Here is a 9,819-nt window from a genome sequence, read left to right as displayed (position 1 = left end):
GACAGACTTGCTGGATAAAGGATTCTCGGCTGCATATTTTTTCTGTTTAGCACACTGAAGATCTCGTGCCAATTCTTTCTGGCCTGCCAAGTTTCAAAAGAGAGATCAGTCACGAGTCTTATAGGTCTCCCTTTATATGTGAGGGCACGTTTATCCCTTGCTGCTTTCAGAATTTTCTCTTTATCCTTGTATTTTGCCAGTTTCACTATGATATGTCGTGCAGAAGATCGATTCAAGTTACGTCTGAAGGGAGTTCTCTGTGCCTCTTGGATTTCAATGCCTTTTTCCTTCCCCACTTCAGGGAAGTTCTCAGCTGTTATTTCTTCAAGTACCCCTTCAGCACCTTTCATTCTCTCTTCCTCCTCTGGGATACCAATTATGCGTATATTATTTCTTTTTAGTGTATCACTTAGTTCTCTAATTTTCTCCTCATACTCCTGGATTCTTTTTATCTCTCTTTCTCTCAGCTTCCTCTTTTTCCATAATTTTATCTTCTAGTTCACCTATTCTCTCCTCTGCCTCTTCAATCTGAGCCGTGGTGGTTTCCATTTTGTTTTGCATTTCGTTTAAAGCGCTTTTCTGCTCCTCGTGACTGTTCCTTAGTCCCTTGATCTCTGTAGCAAGAGATTCTCTGCTGTCCTCTATACTGTTTTCAAGCCCAGCGATTAATTTTATGACTATTATTCTAAATTCACTTTCTGTTATATTATTTAAACCCTTTTTGATCAGTTCATTAGCTGTTGTTATTTCCTGGAGATTCTTCTGAGGGGAATTCTTCCGTTTGGTCATTTTGGATAGTCCCTGGCGTGGTGAGGACCTGCAGGGCACTTCCCTGTGCTGTGGTGTATAACTGGAGTTGGTGGGCGGGGCCGCAGTCCGACCTGATGTCTGCCCCCAGCCCACCGCTGGGGTCACAGTCAGACTGGTGTGTGCCTTCTCTTCCCCTCTCCTAGGGGCGGGATTCACTGTGGGGTGGCGTGGCCCGTCTGGGCTACTTGCACACTGCCAGGCTTGTGATGCTGGGGATCTGGCGTCTTAGCTGGGGTGGGTAGGCAAGGTGCACGGGGGCAGGAGGGGCAGGCTTAGCTCGCTTCTCCTTAGGTGATCCACTTCAGGAGGGGCCCTGTGGCAGCAGGAGGAAGTCAGATCTGCTGCCGGAGGTTTGGCTGCGCAGAAGCACAGACTTGGGTGTTTGCGCGGAGGGAGCAAGTTCCCTGGCAGGAACTGGTTCCCTTTGGGATTTTGGCTGGGGGATGGGTGGGGAAGATGGCGCTGGCGAGCGCCTTTGTTCCCCACCAAACTGAGCTCTGTCGTCCGGGGGCTCAGCAGCATTGCCTCCCTTTGTCCTCCAGCCTTCCCGCTTTCCGAGCAGAGCTGTTAACTTATGACCTCCCAGACGCTAAGTAGCGCTTGCTGTCGGAACACAGTCTGTCAGGCCCCTCCGCTTTTGCCAGCCAGACTCGGGGGCTCTGCTTGGCCGGTGAGCGCCCCTCCACCCCGACTCCCTCCCGCCAGTGTGTGGAGCGCGCACCGCCTCGCTGTCCTTCCTACCCTCTTCTTTGGGCCTCTCGTCTGCACTTGGCTCCGGAGACTCCGTTCTGCTAATCCTCTGGCGGTTTTCTGGGTTATTTAGGCAGGTGTAGGTGGAATCTAAGTGATCAGCAGGACTCACGGTGAGCCCAGCGTCCTCCTATGCCGCCATCTTCCCTCCCACCCTTTGTGTTTTAATTGGAGCATTTAGTCCATTGACATTCAAAGTAACCATTGACAGGTATGTACTTATTGCCATTTTGTTACCCGTTTTGTGTTGTGTTTGTAGTTTTGTTACTTTCTTCCCTTGCTCTCTTCTCCCATGATACATTGGCTTCCTTTAGTGATATAGTTGCAGTTTTTTTCTCTTTATTTTTTTGCATATCTATTACTGGATTTTGATTTGTGGTTAACATTAAGTTTGTATGCAACATCTTCTTTATATAGCAGTCTACCTTGAGTTGATGGTTGCTTACTCCTCTCCTTGCCACATCTTAGGTATATGGTGTCATACTTTATATCATTTTATTTTGTGAGTCCCTTGACTAACTTTTAAAGATATACGTATTTTTACTGCTTTTAGTTTCTTTTCTTATTCTTACTTATGGTCTTTGCTCTCCACTGAGAGAGTCCTCTAATATTACTTGTAGGGCTGGTTTAATGGTCATGAATTCCTTTAGCTTTGTTTGTCTGGGAAACTCTTTATCCCTCCTTCTATTCTGAGTGATAGCCTTGATGGAGACAGTATTCTTGGTTGCACTTTTTTTTCCCTTTCAGCACTTTGAATATATCATGCCACTCCCTTCTCGCCTTAAAGTTTCTGTTAAAAAGTCTGCTTATAGCCTTATGAGGTTTCCCTTTTATGTAACTGTCTTCTTTTCTATTTCTTCTTTTACAATTCCCTCATTATCACTACTTTTTGCCATTTTAATTACTATGTATCTTGGTGTGGACCTCCTGATTTTGTTTGGGGAGGTTTGTGTCTCCTGACACAATCTGAATATCTGCTTCCTTCCCCAGATTTGGGAAGTTTTCAGCTTTTATTTCTTTAAATAAATTTTCTGCTCCCTTTTCTCTCTCTTCTTCTATGATCCCTATTATGCAAATATTATTATGCTTGATGGATTTGGTGAGTTCCCTAAGTCTATTCTCATTTTGAATAATTTTTTTCTCTCACCTGCTCAGCTTGATTACTTTCCATTACTCTGTCCTCAGGTTGCTGATTTGTTCTTTTACTTCCTCTGGTCTGCTCTTTATTCCATCTAGTATATTTTTAATTTCATTTATTGTGTTCTTCATCTCTGATTGATTCTTTTTCTGTTTCTTTTTTAAGGACTTTACTGATGTTCTCCACTCTTTTCTCAAGTTCAAGGAATGTCTTTATGATCATTACTTTTAATTTTCTATCAGCCATATCACTAATCTCTGTTTGATTTAAGTCTCTTGCTATGGTTTTGTCCTGTTCTTTCTTACCAAAACTTACCACTTCATGGGTGTCTCCTATGAGTGTTGTGTGCACAAAGTCTGAGCCGTCTTTGCCATCATCTGTAGTGCCTGTTGTGATAACTGTTTCGTTCCTGAATTGTTAGTGGATCAATCTGGGGCTGTCTTGGTCTTGAGTTGAGTCAGATGAATCATTTACCAGACATGCAGTAGCACCAAACTGCAGGACATTTCCCTTGTGTTGTCCCCTTTATTGGTGGGCAGGGCCTATAATCAGAAAAGCTGTCTGCCCCACCCCACTGCTGAGGCCACAAACTAACTGGTGTATAATGGTTATCTTTTTTTCTCCCCATGACAGGAGTCACTTTAGACTGGTGGTGCTGGCCCCTGTTGGCACTACTTGCATACTGCCAGGCTTGTGATCCTGGTTTGAATGGATTCTGGCCAAGGGTATATTGGACGGGGCAGATCCAAATGTGCTGGGGGGATGGGTCACATAGTGCCTGCAAAGTTTGTGCACTAGTGAGAGGGGATGTGCCACCATTGCTGAGACCAGGGCCAGCTGACTGGATCCATAAAGTGTGCATGGGCAAGGCATGCAATTTTAACAAGGTGCATGCCTGTCCTCCATGGGAGGGGATCCGCCGCAGCAGCAACAACTGCCGCAGCAGCCAGAATGAAGCTTCAGAAAGTGTGTGGGTCAGAAGTTTTGTTGTTCATAATGGTTATGCAGGTCTTCAGAGGGAGGGGGCTCATAGAGCTGGGACTGAGGCAAGTATGAGTGGAAAGGGCAAATTCACTGAGGCAGGGGCGGTGAGTGCAGTACTCGTAGCAAGTTAGGTAGTGAGTGTCAGCACCAGGCTGGGTTTTGCAGGTGGCAATGTGTTTATGTTGGGGGATGGGTGAGGTAAATGGTGCCAGCCAGCTCCTTTTTTCCTGGAAGAGTCTCCCAGGGATCTCTGTCCCTTCTAGGACATTCTCTGAGATTAGTAAATAACTCTCCCTCCTATATGCCCCAAACATTTTCAAACTGCTTCTTCTATGCTGTATCTCCACAGACTATTTGTTGTGTTGTCTCTTTAAGGGTGGGGACTTAGCTTCCTATGCCCTTCCTACTCTTCCAGAACTGAGTCCACTGATTTTTAACATTCTAAGCTTTAAGAATGTTGAAAGAACTCACAGAATTCAAAATTCAGCCCCTCTAGTTTTCAAAGCCAAATGCTATGGAGATTAATCTTCCTTGTGTGGCCTCCTCAGTGTGATCCTCTTTTTCTCTCCCTTCTCTGTGCCTGTGGGTCCCTCCATCCAGCAGACAGTCCCATGGTCTGTTTAACTCCCCACTGTGTCTCCTCCCTTCCTATCCTCTTTGATGTGGCCTCTAAATTTAGTTGTGGAGTTTGTTCTGCTATCCTTCGGGTTGTTTTCTGGGTTATTTACACTGATGTGTGTGTTATCTAGTTGTATCCTTGGGATGGTGTGGGCTTAGGGTCCTCCTACTCCATCATCTTCCCTGCCACCAATTCACCCATGCTTCCTTTTTTCTGCTTGAAAAGCTGTTGTGCCCCAAGCTGTGGCAGCAATCTCCCTGTCATGTTGGGATTCATTTCCAGCACAGGGATGGCAGAGGGAAAATTCAGAAAGAGTTTGGAGCTTCGATAACAATGTTGAAAGGCTTCTCCAACACTAGCATGTCCTACCTCTAGACTTCTGATTTGGTATGATAGAAAGTGCCAGTGTTGTTTTATCTGGTTTTAATTGGAGATTTTGTTCTTTCAGTGGCAGGCTTTCTCATTGATGAGCATGGTACTTGATGTCCTTTTTGATTTTTGGAGCAGGCTGAGTCATCCTTTCCCTGAATTTGTGCCAGGATGTAGTGGAATAAAATGGAGTCAGGAGGGATGGGCATCTGAAGCATCCAGATGAGGAAAAAGTCTTCACACTAGTGCAAATCAATTTCTAAGAAGCTTAGAGATTCAAAGCCAAGGAAAATCCTAACGTCCAAGTATACCCAAAGCTGATAATAAAACATGAAACACAAAAGATCACAATTCCCTGGGTGGGACAGCAGAAGTAAGAGTATGGATCAAGTGAGATAATTAAGTGTATTTCCATGAAAAAGATAGGATGCCCAAGGCTGATAGTTATTGGATGCTCTCTTGCCCCCTAAGGAGTGTGTGATCCTGGCTTAAAAGCACAACTTCAGAGACATAAATGAGTCTTCTTTCTAACATCCTAGCATCTTTCACATTCCCCTTTCCCTAAGCTCTGAACCACAGAAGGCATCTTGTGGTAAGAAGCAGATTTGTAGGTTTCTGAATGAAAAGTTATGCTCTGTGATTTTCTACAGAATAGCTCCTATTCTAAAATCACCAGCCAAAGCAACATTCTGCTCAGAAAGTGGTAAAAATATGCTTAGGGAATGTTCATATACTGTGCTTCATATAGTCAAATTAAGAAGCCTTTCCCCAGAGCCTTTTATGAGTTTGGCACTGGACTAGTTACCATCTTTCAGGAATAACAGTGCCATATTGTACAGGAACCTTATAAAATTCACAACAAAATATAGCAAAGAGCACAATTTCTTTTTCTATCAAGTTAGTTTTTCTCTTTAAAGACAATCTTTATCTATCAGAATCAGTAGAATCTGTTTCTCTAATACAACATGAAATACCTATCTATGACGTTTCTCTTCCAATAAGTAGACATCAATAAGGGGTTGGCCAGCCTCTGTAGAGAACAGAGCAAGAACACCCACTTGGAAACAAATTATATGTATTTCATAATCATTTGTCAAATCTTCCTGAAACATCTGAATTCAGCATTAGGTGCTGTATCAGTCAACATTATTAAGTACAAGCAACGGTAATAACTACTCCAAGCAGAAGACATATCAAAAGCTTACTGCCAGCTGTCAGAATCTCTAAATGGTACAAAACCAAGGCTAGAAACTATGTAGCCAATAACAATTCCCCAAATGACACTGAAGAACTGGTCTAGATACCACAGCACTGACTTGGTCATAGTTACCACAGTTTACTCTTCAGACACCATCAAAACCGATCCATGGCACTATCTTTAGATATGCAGTGTGGCTTACCAGGGATGGAACTCTTCTACTGATGGCACCCTTTGCAGAATAGACTCTATGTAGTTACTGGTTTTTGCACTATTAACATAAGATTCAAAAGCTAGGATGTATATGTGATTAGAGGAGACCGGAGACTGGACTACATCCCTGAGCTTCAGTTGGAAGAAAGACCAGGAAAAAAAGCATTTGGAATATTCTTCTTTTATAATAGAAAATGGGATTTGTCTCATTAGGTAGGGGTTTGCTAAACCAGTGATTTGGGGAGGCATTTAGCCATGTCTGTAGACACTTTTTATTGTTTATGCTTTGGCTTCTAAAGCCTCTGGTATTTTTTCCAGTCAATCTCTAAATTCTTATGCCAGTAAATAGCTGAGTGCTGGTCACTTTAAGAGTTCTATTAGAGGATATGCAGCTACTGTGGCCACACCTTGGATTTTAACCAAATCTGCCTGACTTTAAAGTTTATGACTACTCACTGGAATAGTTCATAGTATTTTACATGTATGTAGGCTGCTGGAAATATTTTGGCCACCATAGTTTATTCCTGGATTGCTGAATTTTCAAATCTTTAATTGCCAGTCCATATCCTGTTCTAGGTAATAAAGTGAATGATATAATTGTTCCCTTTAAAACACTGGGAAAAAAGAAGCATGTGGGGCTGCTAGAGAATGGCTTATACTCAGAAAGAAAGAATAGAGCCTGCTAATTGTGCAGGCTCTGGTGCTAGTATTCTTGGTTTCTAATCCTGGCTCTTCAGGTGATTAAGGGGGTAGATTTGATCAAATTACCCATCTTTGTGTCTCATTTTGGTCATCTATAAAGTGTAGATAAATGTACTTCTCACAGAGTTTTGCTGTGAAAATTAAATTAATTAATGCACAGGAAGCACTCAGAATAGTGCCTAGAATGTGATAAAAACTCAAAGAGTGTAGATTATTATTACTTTCTTGAAGTACTGATTTTCATTTTTTTTCATAGTGAAAATATCACTTCAGATGGAATCTTAACGGAAAGCCAGAAATGAATGGAAACTGAATAATAGCAGAGCTGCTTTGGTAAGTAAGATGGGAGTCCTCATTTCACTCAGTCTCAGGCTTCCTTTAAGGCATCACCGGTAGATGACAATAGTTCAGATTTGTCAAACTTTTACCCTGTACCAGGTTCTGTGCTCAGTTGGCTTGCATTTTTTTCATGTGATAAGTACAATGACCCTGTTAAGTAGGTATTGTCTCCATATACAGATTTACTTATTTATAGGTGATGAGACTGAGGCTTTTTGAGTGTTAATAACTTGCAACGAGTCACATATCCAGTAACTGTCAAAGTCAAGACTGGAGCCAAATCTGCCTGATGGCCCTGAATCGAATATTCTTAACCAACTCATTGCGCTGCCTACCCTTGTGGATCAGGTGCCTGGTTTTAACACAATTATAGATGAATTGGGCCATTCTTGCTTCTTGCAGTGATGAAATATTGGTTGGACTCCTGGGTATTACCCAGGAATCAATTAGGAGAACACTTTTTTATATGAATTTGGGAATCTCTACTGTATTAAATTATGTGAGATATGAATCCAAAGAAGCTGAATTCACTGGGATGAGTATAACTATTAGGTATGGAAGTGAAACAAATACTATGCATGATTATAAAAAGATAGCTAATTAACAAAGAAGCAATAAAACGCTCAGATTAGTTTAGAAGGGCAAAATGTTATTGATGCTTATTTCTTTGGGTCAATGTTCAGAATCATAAAATTCACAAAAAGCTACTGGAAACTCCTATGTGGAGAAATTTCTACTTGTCTGACAGCCAGAACCTTTATGATATCTGGTGATGGGCAATCTCCTGCTCAGAGTAGATGTTTTCCTGGTAGTCCTCTTGATAATCATTTATCCCCTTTCTATAATGAATCCTTCAGCAGGAAGCAACTTTTTTATTCTTAGGTGCTGCCATCTTGTGTTCTATTTCCCACTGATATCTGGAAACTTGTCAGGAGAAGGCACTGTTTTTCCTTTGTTCCTCCTTCCTGCTGCTACTTAGGTGGCAGGAAAGAAATTTCCAGACTTCCTGCATCATAAAGATCACAAAGTGTATGACTGTTTACTATCTCCCCAACCCAGGCCTAAAGGGACAATTGGAAGAAATTGTTGCAAGACCATGGACAGAGTCAAATAAGATGTTCATTGTGATAGGAGAAAAGATCTTTCATTAAGATACACAAATTACTTGAAAGGAGCTAGCTAGTGGAAGCAGTACCATGATCTTACTCTTTGAAAACTGCTCAGGGGTACCCTTTGGGTAAATCCAAGTGGAAGCCAGAAGGTACTAAAAGCTATTGATGTAGCTCATGCAAGTCAGCCTCTGAAGGCAGCAATCAAGAAGAAGATGGGTAAAAAGTAGAATGAATGAAGAAATGTGTTCACGTGCACATACACACACAGAAATACACACTTAATGAAAATCCACTTCATGCCAGTTAGGGTGCAAAATTCACTCCTTGGCTACAATGACGGAATTTTTTTATTATCAGTGGAGCTGGCCTTGGCAAAAAGTTTCTTGTATTTCATTGCACTTTGTTATAACTCTAAATCAGCCAGCTAGAAAAATTGAAAAGAAAGCTAATTTACTTCTCAAAATTTGCAAATACTTGTATCAGATGAAACTGCAGAACAAAAATCTCATTAGTCCCCCAAGAGACAATTTTTGTAATAGCATAATTAAAGCTGTCAGTCATAGGTACTGGAGCAAATGATCAGAAATATATTATCCCTTTAGTCCTTTAGCATGGATGCTTTTCAGACCAACCCATACCTGTTGCATAGATTGGATACATTTTTATTCTACATATTAACTTTAGTGATCTACAGTAGGTCTAGCTGTATAGTGAACCATGATATATTCTTATCATGAGTAGTCCAGCTAATTTAAGTGCACTTCCAAGGGAATTCAAGCACATGATCCCTAAGGCTGAGAAAAAAATGTGTTTCTTTCTGGATATCATGTATATATAGCTGTGGGTTTTCATTAAAGGAGATTTTCAAGGTTCCTGCTAAAGGGGTCTAAGTTTCAGAAGTTACATCATTACAGTGAATTCAACTTTACTGTCCCTGAAGCTTTCAACATTTTTGAGTTTTCAAAATGGTCATTAATGCATGTTAACTTGTTAAATAAATTATGAGAGAACTTTGCCGCTGAATTGAGGGTGTCAGGGAATTTGTTTGTTGAGGTGGCTGTAAAGGTTGAGGTATCCATTCCCCTGAAACCAGGCCCTCTGTAGTTAACTCTTGGAGGGATACTGAACCAAGAAGAATTCTCTGCTCTGCCTTCCATCTCAGACTCCCAGCTCTTAGGTATTATGGACATCTCTCCTGGCTCCAGTCCCTCAAGGACATAACTCTGCTCATTAAAACCAGTAGCACTATATCTGGTCAGAAACAGGAAAGGAACCATTTAACCCAGAGGAGGTGATCTATCAGGGAAGTTCAGAGAGGAAGAACCTTACAAAACCACCCCAACTTCTCAGGACCAGCATTCTTAGTCTATTTTGGCTGATATAACAAAATACCCTAGACTGGGTAGCTCAGAAACAATAGTGAGAAGTTAACTATGACAAAAATGCCTTTCTCACAGTTTTTGAGGCTGGAAGTTTGAGATCAAACACCTGTTATGTTAAGTCATTATTTGTTAAAGTTTCAGTTTTGTATAGGTAAATAAATTCTTAAATTTCCATGAGACTCTGAAGATCTCTTGTTCTTTAC

General features: G+C 41.5%; 1 long non-coding RNA gene across 2 annotated transcripts in view; it reads left to right on the top strand.

Annotated features, from left to right (window-relative positions):
• LOC121043647 (uncharacterized) overlaps positions 1 to 9,819 on the top strand; it is a 229,153-nt gene that overhangs the window by 43,474 nt on the left and 175,860 nt on the right. For both annotated transcript variants that reach the window (XR_005796957.1, XR_005796956.1), the window contains exon 2: positions 7,040 to 7,116. This is a non-coding gene — a long non-coding RNA (uncharacterized LOC121043647). The remainder of the gene's footprint in view (positions 1 to 7,039; positions 7,117 to 9,819) is intronic.

Source organism: Herpailurus yagouaroundi, unplaced genomic scaffold (genome assembly GCF_014898765.1).
Source record: "Herpailurus yagouaroundi ecotype Mexico unplaced genomic scaffold, PumYag 187, whole genome shotgun sequence".
Lineage (NCBI taxonomy): Eukaryota > Metazoa > Chordata > Mammalia > Carnivora > Felidae > Herpailurus > Herpailurus yagouaroundi.
The sequence above is the reverse complement of the archived record's forward strand: the minus strand, read 5'-3'. Positions and strand labels throughout refer to the sequence as shown.